At 34.3% G+C, this 11,104-nt stretch overlaps 3 long non-coding RNA genes and 1 pseudogene across 17 annotated transcripts; 1 reads left to right on the forward strand and 3 right to left on the reverse strand.

The window, feature by feature from the left end:
* The first annotated feature begins 99 nt into the window (after positions 1 to 99).
* LOC17886065 lies at positions 100 to 2,189 on the forward strand (annotated as a pseudogene).
* On the reverse strand, positions 1,612 to 6,396 carry LOC111830750. Of its 15 annotated transcripts, none has more exons than XR_002834091.1 (7): positions 5,715 to 6,396; positions 5,549 to 5,602; positions 5,335 to 5,394; positions 4,751 to 5,223; positions 4,362 to 4,453; positions 2,181 to 4,280; positions 1,612 to 1,696 (listed from the first exon to the last, which is right to left on the reverse strand). It is a non-coding gene; the product is annotated as an uncharacterized LOC111830750 (long non-coding RNA). The 15 variants fall into 15 exon arrangements; XR_002834089.1 differs by having other exon boundaries at positions 2,181 to 2,603; positions 2,693 to 2,758; positions 2,847 to 4,280; positions 5,335 to 6,396; XR_002834088.1 differs by having other exon boundaries at positions 2,181 to 2,458; positions 2,587 to 2,603; positions 2,693 to 4,280; positions 5,335 to 6,396.
* A 26-nt stretch (positions 6,397 to 6,422) lies between these two features.
* On the reverse strand, positions 6,423 to 7,769 carry LOC111830751. Its single transcript, XR_002834093.1, has 4 exons — positions 7,630 to 7,769; positions 6,875 to 6,923; positions 6,683 to 6,771; positions 6,423 to 6,556 (listed from the first exon to the last, which is right to left on the reverse strand). It is a non-coding gene; the product is annotated as an uncharacterized LOC111830751 (long non-coding RNA).
* Positions 7,770 to 9,077: 1,308 nt separating this feature from the next.
* LOC111830729 lies at positions 9,078 to 10,620 on the reverse strand. The gene is made up of 3 exons (XR_002834065.1): positions 10,339 to 10,620; positions 9,962 to 10,078; positions 9,078 to 9,330 (listed from the first exon to the last, which is right to left on the reverse strand). It is a non-coding gene; the product is annotated as an uncharacterized LOC111830729 (long non-coding RNA).
* Between the last annotated feature and the right edge of the window lie 484 nt (positions 10,621 to 11,104).

Consider the following 11,104-nt stretch of genomic DNA (forward strand, 5'->3'; position numbering starts at 1 on the left):
CGAGTACCCATTTCTTCCGAGAAAGAGTCACGAGGCTTTGTATCCAAATTGCTCAAGTCCTGCATCTCCAATTCAGCAGATTAGTGTTTCTTCTTCTGCTAAAGGAATCGAAAAATTCTCCTTTTCCAACAACACTCGTCCGCACCTCGGAGATGAGATGTCAAAGAAAGAGCAAGAAAAAATCTTCTTTTTACATTCTGAGAGATGATCTTTTACATTTCACTTGTGATTAGTAACAAAGCTAGAAAGCTTGATGCTTTGCTACCAAGATTATAAAGTCACTGATTTGGTGAGAGTGTGATCTCTTTTACATTATCTCTCAATTGGGTTTTTTATGAACAGGATTTTTTTTTTTTTTGAACAAACGAACAGGATTTTAACCTTAGAACTTTTGTTGTATGTTAGGCTACATGTGGAGGTTGTCAAAGTGCACACACAGCTGCAGTTGGTAAATGTTTGAATCTTTTAGAGGATTAAATGAAATTAGGTTTTGATTGAAATAGAAACCAGGTGCTTGTATTGCAGCTGTTTCGTGTGCCGAGAGGGGTCTAAGATCATTTGCTGCTGCGTGGAGAACAGCCCGAGGTTTTGACTGGTTATAACCTTGTTTCTACTATGTATTGAAATGTTCAGTATATTCCGAGATCGAGGTATGCCAATAGGGAGGAAATGCTGAGAACTTACGCTGATCTGGTCGCTGGGGAAGACGGTTCTGTCTTATGGGCTAAAGACATTGTTGAGGGACCTGAGACTAGGGATGTTGCAAAAATGGATGATTGTTCTAGTTCCAAAACTATTGGTAGAAATGTTTTGATCGTTAATGAAGGTGTTGGAGATGCTCTTGAATTACTCGGTAAAGATCGATTTTGGATATAGTTTAGGTAGTGGACCAGATAACTGACCAAGTTTATCGTTTAACAAGGGCTTTGTCACAACGCAGGTATGTTTCTGTTAGTGCAGTACTTGTGTCAAGATCATTTACTCGGGAAGAAGAGGCCGGTCAAATTTGTAGTTGATGCTGGAACAACTACTGTGGGCTTAGGAGTTGCAGCTTTGTCTTTAGGGTTAGGCTTTGTTCACAAGATTTATCTATACACGTTGTGTCTGTATGTTTTCAGTGTACGTAAGCTTTTAGCTTCTTGATTAGTATCTCACTTAAAATCTTCTCAGGCTTCCATGGGAGATCAATGCAGTGATGTTAGCTGATACACTCGAAAATTACAGAAGACATGAAGATCGCTTGATAGCAGAATTTACGAGGCAGTTTTCTGCATCGGTCTTCTACAACAGCTTGGATGTGAATCATATGATCAAACGGGTAGATCGTCGACATACGAGAAAGTATGCATGCAACTTCTTCTGTTTACAATTGAAGATATACTTAGAATGATCATTTCCACCAAGTTTGAAGCTTAATAAAGTGGTTGGACTGATTGTTTTTAGATCAGTTAACAATCTCCTTTTGTTCTTGCAGGTTTGGGAAGGTCTTGGAAGGAGAAGTGGAGATGTGTCGGAAAGTTGCACAGGAGACTGGAGTTTTGGTGGATCCAATGTACACTTTAGCTGCTTCGGAGACAGGAATAGAGCTTGCGCAGGATGAGAAATCCAGCATTGTAGTGATGCTTCACACTGGAGGCACCCTGGGGATGTTTGGTCTTGCTCAACGCTACAAATCTTGCTTCACTAAGTTCAACGACTAGGATATAAATTCTCAAACTTAGAGCCAGAAGTCTAAAGATAGTTACTTTATATCTTCAAGTGTTTAGCAATGAAAATATGCAGTACGTATGGATGCAAAGGAGCAAATAAGTATGAAAGAAATGAATAGATGCATGAATATATGTATGTATAGATGCATGTATGTATGTTATGTGTGTGTATGTGTATGTTTATGTATGTATGTAATGCATGTATGTTATGTGTGCGTATGTGTATGTTTATGTGATTTTTGCCGGTGTTGTGTCTGGCTTCGATAAGTGATTTGGAAGATTCCACGAAGAATCCTATGGTCTATGAAATTAGACCACATATCACATCAGACTGTGAAATCTGCAACTACTTCAGATGATAAATTGACTTTAATGTCAGATTCTATGACCATGTGCTATATTGAAGAGAACATCAAATTATTGAAGCAAACTCACAAGATCAAGCATAAGTTAAAGATCGAGGACATATACCTTGGGAGGAACTTGCTCCTCTGCTTTGTGAGTGAGTAGTGAGTACACTACTAACTTTGTGAGTAGTGAGTACTTCTACGCATTAAAAACAATATATACTATAGAGTGAACACTTAAAGAAAATTAGAGTTGAAATTACTATATTGAAGAAGACTTACCTCACGATAGACAAAGCCAGTCAAAAGAGATGGGTAGATATTCTCCATATACATATGATCAGTTGCTTAAAAATATCAGCACTATCTATCTCATCGCCTGAAAATTATTATCCTGACCACCTATCATAGACAAAGCTATATCATTATCACAGAGCTTAGACAACAGAAACGGGAACTATATATCGAAAGAAGAGAACAAAATTGTTTGTGACTGGTTTAAGTGATGGCCTGCTAACTTAGATGCTCACTTTTTTTGTGATTGGGCCTGCAGAGATTTGAGCTCAACATGTAGTAGATACATAGAGTAGCTTGTGTATCAACAAGATAGATTGGCAAATCAAACTCATCACTTACCGTACAACCATTTCTAAAGAAATTTCATGGTCCTCTGCTTTGTGAGTTAGATCTAGAAGCCCAATTCTGAGATCAACCATTCATTCAGAAAACATAGTAAAATGAACTCTAAGAAAATATACGTTGCAACTACTATATATTGACAAAGACATACCCCATGAAAAAAGTCTAGACTGCCCAAAGGATATGGGATTTTCACCATATATTGGCAAGTGATCATTTATCTCAAAGTCCAGAAATACTTGAACACCTATCATAGACAAAGATATATCACTATCACAGAGTTTATGCAACAGAAACGAGAACCATATATCAGAAAGAGGAGAGCAAAGTCCTTTGAATTTTTATTTTTTGTTTTGTGATTGGATCAGCAAAAAAAATATCAGATTTGAGGCCATCAATTAGATATGCAGAGTAAACCTGCAGAAACCAAAAACATTCAGCAGAGCACTTTTCCCTTTTACATACAACAACTTAAGCAATCAAGCATAAACCTATTCCTTAGTTAAGGAAACAAGTAAGAAAGCCAGTTTAAGAAGTAAGTAAGAATGGAAGAAATGAACAAGCACACAAGCATGAAACGGAAACAAGAAAGTATATATGCATATAAAAAAAACATATTAAGGGACAAAAGCAAGTAAGTAAGCAAAGTAAAAGGACTGAAGCAAACAAAAAGCTGGTAACCGCACAAAATAAAAAGCCAAGCAACCATGATGTCTGTATTTATTCGATGCAGGCATACTTTTACTGTTTCATTAAGTGATTTGAAAGAATCCTATATGTAAGCTCACATAGTCACACTAGACTATGAGCTCTCTCACTGCAAAGGAAAGAGCCAATAACATCAAACCGTAAGAAGAATATCAAAAGAAGAATAACGTACCTCGAGAAATGCAAGACCTTTCTAGGGAATGAGGCTGTGTTTCTTTCCACAAGTTAACACACTAAAGAAATTTAATCAGTATAAATGAGAAACCAAACACTAGAATCAGTCTCTAAAACAAATATACAGATTCATATGCATTGAGAAGAAAAAGCCAGTTCTTTAGTGATTTCTTCACTTCTTTAATTAATTCATGAATAATATCCCACATTTAGAAAACAGAACATTTAATCACATGTAGACTGATCAAACTACATACCTTTCAAGGAAGAGTTAATATATGAATCCAAAACATACCTATACTATTAAATAGTAGTTAGCAAATAGGAAATCTTAAAGAAGCTATACTAACCACGAATAATCTCATTTTTGGCTACGCTATTTAAAAGGTGATACGGATACTAATATAGCACCAACATAAGAATTGTAGCGAAGAGAACCTTCAGTGACAGCCTTCTTGTCATATCATTTGGAGATGTCAAAAAGTCTTTTCATAAATATCAAGAACTCAAAGAAACATAAATAATCCGTCAGCTAAAGGAGGAGAAGGTTTTTAAATGTTTCTTTCATTTTGTTATAGGATTTATATAACCAGGAATAGACTTCTCATGTCTCCATCTAAACCTTAAAACAATACTGAAGCAAACCTCAATAATGAACGGTGAGAAACTCGGAGACTACAAAGTCATGTTTTGTGAGAAGATCCTGCAAGAGTGGTAAGAAATTGATGTATAAATTAGCAAAATCCTAAACAAAGTCGAAGTCAATGATAAAGTGTAAAATAACCTTAAATGATGAAAAGGAATCAGAAGCATAGCAACATTAAAGTTTGACAATTCCTCATAGCAGGCAGACTCCAAAATATAACTGAAGAGGCACTACAAAAATTTGACCATGTCAAAAAGAATAAATCTTGACTATTGCACGTACATGAACTCATTAAAACAGCTTTGGAAAACACATTGATAACCTTGAAACGGAAAAGCAAAATATTGGAGTTATCTTACTTAGCTAGCCTTGTGAATTCTATACTTCTACAAGATAACATTTTCATTAGAACTTGAAACCAAATATGTAAGTCCTCGTTCTTAAATCAACTACCACCACACATTAAGAATAATATATAGTAAAGAGTGAACTTTTACGAAAAATGATAAGTTGAAACTACTACTTACCTCAGATAGCCGAAGACAGTCAAGACAGATGGGTAGATGTTCTCCATCTTCCATATATTGATGCAGAAAAATATCGGCACTGATCATTTAGCTCATTGTCTAACCATTATCCTGATTATCTTTCATAGACAAAGCTATCATTATAACAGAGCTTATACAACAGAAACGAGAACTAAATATCGAGAGAGGAGAACAAAGTTCGTTGTGAATGGTTGAAGTCATGGAGTGCTAACTTACATACTCTTTTTATAATTGGGTCAGCACATAAGTTTCACACTGGAAGTCATCAAGTAGATACGCAGAGTAAACCTGCAAATATTTTTTTTCATCAGATCATTTATCCAGTGTAAACACAACACACCAAACAAGTATGCATTAAACCATCAACATCTTCCCATTCAAAGTAGTTCGAACACATCTCCAAGGATTCCAAGAACGAAAGTCTTCATAATAAATCAGAATCGCGGGTCAATCTGCACACATCAAGCTAAAAGAATAAAGGTAATTGTCAACGGTTTGTTGTTATTGACACATTTTATGTAAGATTCCCGCTGAAAGAACTATGGTCATCATTTCACACTTACCCTTACCATTTTTTGTAATTTCTCTCTATCTTGCCTTTTGAACAACAACGTTTGCTATGTCTGCATACGTAATACAACAGAACTGTTTGGGAAGTAAATAATTTAGCAGAGTAATCTACATCATGCAGTTTAAATGAAGAATCCATTAAAAAAAAATACCATGAAGAAACCCCAACAAGCGAGCTAGAAAGTAGTGTAAGGAGAGGATACTCACTTGTTACTTGCTGGAGAAGAGAGGCAAGAACTTCAAACTACATGAGAAACAAAACTACAGCATAAAGATTGAAGACATACCATATGAAGTCAAAGGTGATAACTAATAAGCAAGAGATCAAGATCAAGTTGATAGGACAGAGAGGGCTATTATATTCATTTCACACCTTTTATCGATAGAGATTTCCACTTTAGTCTGCAAGAAGACAGTGTGGAAAGCTGATTTCAATACAAATTGTTAGGCAACAGATACAAAAGCATTGAAAACTGCAAACCTGAAAACAACTGAAGAATTCATATTTAATTTTTACCTTCACATTAATAATGTCAAAGTTGGTTTGGCTGTCATGAGTAGTCTAAGAACTACAAGAAATGGTTGGTTAGCATCATAACTGTTGAGGTGATATTTTGGGTAAAACTTGGAACTAAATATGTCCTAATAAGTCCCTTCTGTTGTATGTATGGTTTTTGGTTCTTATATAAGATTTACGAATATAAAATGAAGTATTAGAAGACAAACCTAAGATCGTAAGAAATTAACTTGGGTACAAACAACCAACAAGAGAGAGGCAAATCAGAATTCATTACGCACCATACAAACTATTCTAAAGGAGTTATATACATCTCCTCTGCTTTGTATGTTAGATCTAGAAGCTTCTTTCTGAAAACGACCATTCATTCAAAACACATAGCAAATTGAATTCTAAGAAACAATAAGTTGAAACTACGATATTGACAAAGACATATCCCTCTAAGAGGCGTCAAAGCAGATGGATAGTTTTTCCATATATTGATACTAGAAAGATTTGCAAGTGATCACTTACCTCAGAATCTAGTGACTATTTTGACACATTTCCCTCATCATTATGGCAGAGTTATGCAACAAAAACGAGAACCATTGATCAGAAATAGAAAGAAAAAATCTCTGTTGTGAATACTTATAGTGATAGAGTGCTCACTTACATACTCCTTTTTATGTGATGCCATCAACTATATTTGTAGAATAAACCTGCAAAAAGAAAAAGAAAAAACATTGACTTCCTCCCATTCAGAGTTTTCCAAGAACGCAACTCATATGAATAGATTAAAGTCATGGGTCAAACGAGGGATTGTTATCAAAAGAAGAAGAACGTACCAAGAAAGACAAGAGAGTGGCAAATCAAATCCTTCACGCACCATACAACCCTTTCTAAAGAAGCGATGTTCTGAAATCAACCACACATTCTGAAAACATAGTAAAAATGAACTCTAAGAGAAGATAAGTTGATTAGTTCAAAAAAAAAAAGAGAAGATAAGTTGCAACTACAAGATATAGACAAAGACATACCTCAAGAAAGTCTAGACCGCCCAAAGGATATGGATGTTTCTTCCAAATACTGATGATAAAAAAAAGAAGGCAAATAAGCAACAAAGTAAAAGATGTATGTAAAGAAGCATGATCAAATTAAGCATGTAAGCCAAGAAGCAAGCAAATTAAGAAAGCAAGTATAATATGTATTTATGTATGATTCATTGTACATGAATGATTCTATGCAAGTGTACTGTTTATTTAAGTGAATAAACAGTTCTGATGTATTCCCACATTGTTATACTTCGACTAATAACTCTCCCACTGCAGAAGAACAGAGAAAATAACATCAAACTGTAAAGAGGAGACTAAGACAGAGGAAAAGGCACAAGTCAATACACTAGAGAAACCAACACTAAAACCAGTCTCTAGAAGTCGAAAACAGATCTATGCATTAAAAAAAAGAAAGAAAAAAAGTCAGTATTCATGACCAATATATATCCCACACTTACGAAAACAGAACATCGAATCTGATGAAACAGAACCAAATTAGTTTAAAACGTGTTTCAGATGATTGACTAAACCAAGTTTTGGATGGAGTCAACTCGAGAAACCATACCCTCTAGAGAGAGTTTCTGATAGTTTCCACGTTCGTGTACAGTACAATACCTTACAAAGTGGAAACAAGATCCTTAAAACAAGATCCATATAACAAGAGAGAGAGAGAGAGAGAGAGAGAGAGAGAGAGATGATAAATAGATGAACATAAAACCCTAAAAAAACCCTAAAGAAACCTGATCGAATCGCTGCAATTTTCTCTGGAAGCCCTTGCAATTTCCTCTGCCGTCAATAAGAAGACGATGAATCAGAGAGTAACGCTGTTATATAAAATCAAAACAAGTTAGCATATATAAATCGAGATTCCAATTCCGCATAATCTAGGGTTTGAATTTGATTGGGAATAGTAAAAATCAAACGAAGCAAACCCCAAAACAGGGTTTTGAATTCTAAGCCAAGGACGCTCTTCGAACGGCTCTCTCCTGATTTTGAAATTCGTCTCTCGATGTTTCCGTTAAATAGAAACTTTTAGACATCATCATCCTTTTTTCCCCTCGATAGAAAGCCCAAGTATAACCATGAAAAAGCCCAATAAAATGGCCCATTAGAAAAAAACTAAGCAAAGCGGAAACTTTTTTTCTCATTGTTCATATAATAAATTTTTATGAGTTTGGTTTAGCAGACCAATCATTGAACTCTTACGGTTTGGTTATACTGAAATTTTGCTCGGTTAGAGTTTGGTTGTGTTTTTCAATTTGTATATGGAAATTTGATAGAACAAAATAATGTTTTTGTTGGATGGGTAAGTATTAAGTAAGATATGTTCATGTAATGAAGTTTCTTATAAAACGATTAAACAAATTAAATTAAACTACAACTAGGGTTAGGATTGGTTTTGATTAGGGTTTTGTTTGGTCACTACTTCGTGTTTAACAAACATTTTCTTCACTATCCTACTATGATATCTACGTTCTAAACAATATATTATATATTTGCTTGTTAAGATCTTTCGTTCTTATAGTAGTATTAACAATCTAGTGGTTTTGTGTGAATTTTTAAAAATCAAAGGACAAGTGACAAAATTTCATGGCAATAAATTACATGTAATCATGAGTTATAAGATTTCATCACAGATTTTTTTTTTGTCTGATACTTAAGACAGTTATTCCAAAACCATGTTCGAAGACGCATATGCAAGTTTTGTTATGGACCATTTAATATCAAACATTCGTGGTGAAAACATATCTTATAGATTGTTTAAAACCAAGAGAACAGATAAAATTAAAGAAGTCTCACTAAATGATTGTTGAAGTGTTTTAAGTACTCTTTCTTGGTGCTACAATAGGCATGGAACCAGTCTTCATTAACCGTAGAAAGCTCAATGCCGAAAGCCGCAAAGCCTGCGAGTGTCCCGAGGGATTGCCATAAACCGTACTTACGTGCCACCAACCGTACTTACGTGCCACCAACCTAGAGGGGCGACGTACGGGCGAGCCGTATGAAGGCGCAATGAACTAGATTGAAGAAGTCCAAGCTTTGACTGATTCTCTTGGATGCACATTCTTGAGGCTTTTTCATTTTCTTTACTTGATAATATTAAAAGGTAAAAAAATTTCTCCTTACAGAATACAATATACAATATATATAAAATTAATTTTGTTAAACAACCAAACATAACTGGTGACAAACAAAAACATCATATACAACTGCTTTAGACGCATGTAATCAAATAAATTTTATTCATCTTTAACACTTTTAAAGAGGACCCGACGCATTGTTGGTTGAGAACCATGCATGCACTTTTCAGCTCAATAGAAAGCCATATCCACGACTCTCCTCCTCTCAAGAGGGTCAGTTTCTTCTTCAATAACATTCAACGACATCATCATCATCTCATTCAATGATGTAGTCTAGAGCAGATGTAACTTACACTCTCCCTGTTTTTAATTAGTTATCGTTTAAAGTTTTTGCACAAAAGTTTAGAAAACAATTAAAGTTTCAGTTTTATTCTTATTTATTATATTTTCTATTTTTTTTTATTGTTCAAAGCATTTAAAAAACTAGAATAAAGTTGGAATTTTCACCCAATTATTGCATTGAACATCCAAAACGACAACTATTTCGAAACAAAATTTTAACTCTAGAACGACAACTAATTTAAAACGGATGAAATATGTTTTATCATTTATTGTTTATGCATGCAAAACTATAACAACCCTGCCTCATAAATTTTTTCTTGTCATTAAATGTTCAAACATTAAAAGACAAGGTTAAGGATAAGAAAAAAGCACAGCTATTGAAAATCTGAACAGCTTGTTGTTTTTCAATATCTTTAAAATTGTCTTTTACTGTTTGAACCTCTAACAACAACATAAATTTATCGGTTAGTGTTGTAATAGTTTTGCAGACAGGCGACACAACAAATGATAAAAAAAAAAATTGTTTCATGACAAACTCTTTTGTCACCTTGCAGACCAGTATTGTAAGTACTTTAACAGCTATTTTCTTCAAGTACGACCAACAACAACAACAAAAAACATATTTAGAAATATAGGTTTTTTTAGTTACCTCTCCATTGTCTAGCCTTCCTTGATACATCCTTGATATTATTCGTAGTGGTGCAAGTTCGCGATATGAGAAAATCTTGACAAATGTATAAGGTTTCTAAAACTCTTTCTGGTTTGGCTACAAAGGAACAAAACACCACAAATGAGATCGAGACTCTATTATCACATGTGATCTGGATCAATTAAGTGCGTTAAAGAGACATCAGTTAACCAAATAAACAAATCTTTCAACAGTGACGACTTATATAATCCATCACTATAAAACTCTCTATCATCATTAACTTTATAATAATCTAGCTAATCAATGGTATTAATTAAAGACATCTCAAGATTAATAAATAAAGAAGAAAGATTCATGAGAGGAAGTTAGAGAGGAACCAGAAGATATATGCCGATGATGATGACTTGTCACGTTTTGGATTTCTTATCAGACTTGTCTTTGAGATCCAAAACACAAGCAAACAAGCCATCATGGTATCTCTTTGAATCAAATCTCAAGGAAAACAATCAGAAACATGATAGAGAAACGGAAGATAGAAATAAACACAAACACTCTATGGTTTGAGATTCAGACACGACGACAGAGATATAAGGAACCATACAAACCCACAAAACAAGATCAAGAGACTCGAGTTTTGGGGATGACTCTCGATGAAAAGGTGATGATGATAAGGAATTGAGAAAGAATGAGATTTGGGGTCAGAAACGAGAGGGGTGTATATAAAACTAGAGGATTAGAGATATGATCAGATTTGGATTACAGCTAGCAAGAGGAAATCAAAAGTTTGACTGTAGGGTTTTTGATAAGGTAAGCATAACAAAAGACACGTAATCCACAAAGATAGGCATGTGTTTGCTCTTATAAGATCATCCTCATTAGTTATAGTATCTTTAAATGTAAAAATAATATTTAAGATTTGTGTCTACTAATAAAGATTTATGTCTATACACAGACACTTTAAATAACCACAGTAGAAACTAAAAATATATATTAGATCTAATATTAAAATATTATTAAGACATAAATATATTAGAGCCCTCATCAGAGGGAAACATATGTGAACGTTGTATTAAGACCATGGGCATTGGCAGGTCCCATGGTCAGTCCCTCAGCTTTTTAAGAAAAAAAAAAAAAAAAAAAATA

This window comes from Capsella rubella, unplaced genomic scaffold, assembly GCF_000375325.1.
Source record: "Capsella rubella cultivar Monte Gargano unplaced genomic scaffold, Caprub1_0 scaffold_5, whole genome shotgun sequence".
In the NCBI taxonomy this organism is placed as follows: Eukaryota; Viridiplantae; Streptophyta; class Magnoliopsida; order Brassicales; family Brassicaceae; genus Capsella; species Capsella rubella.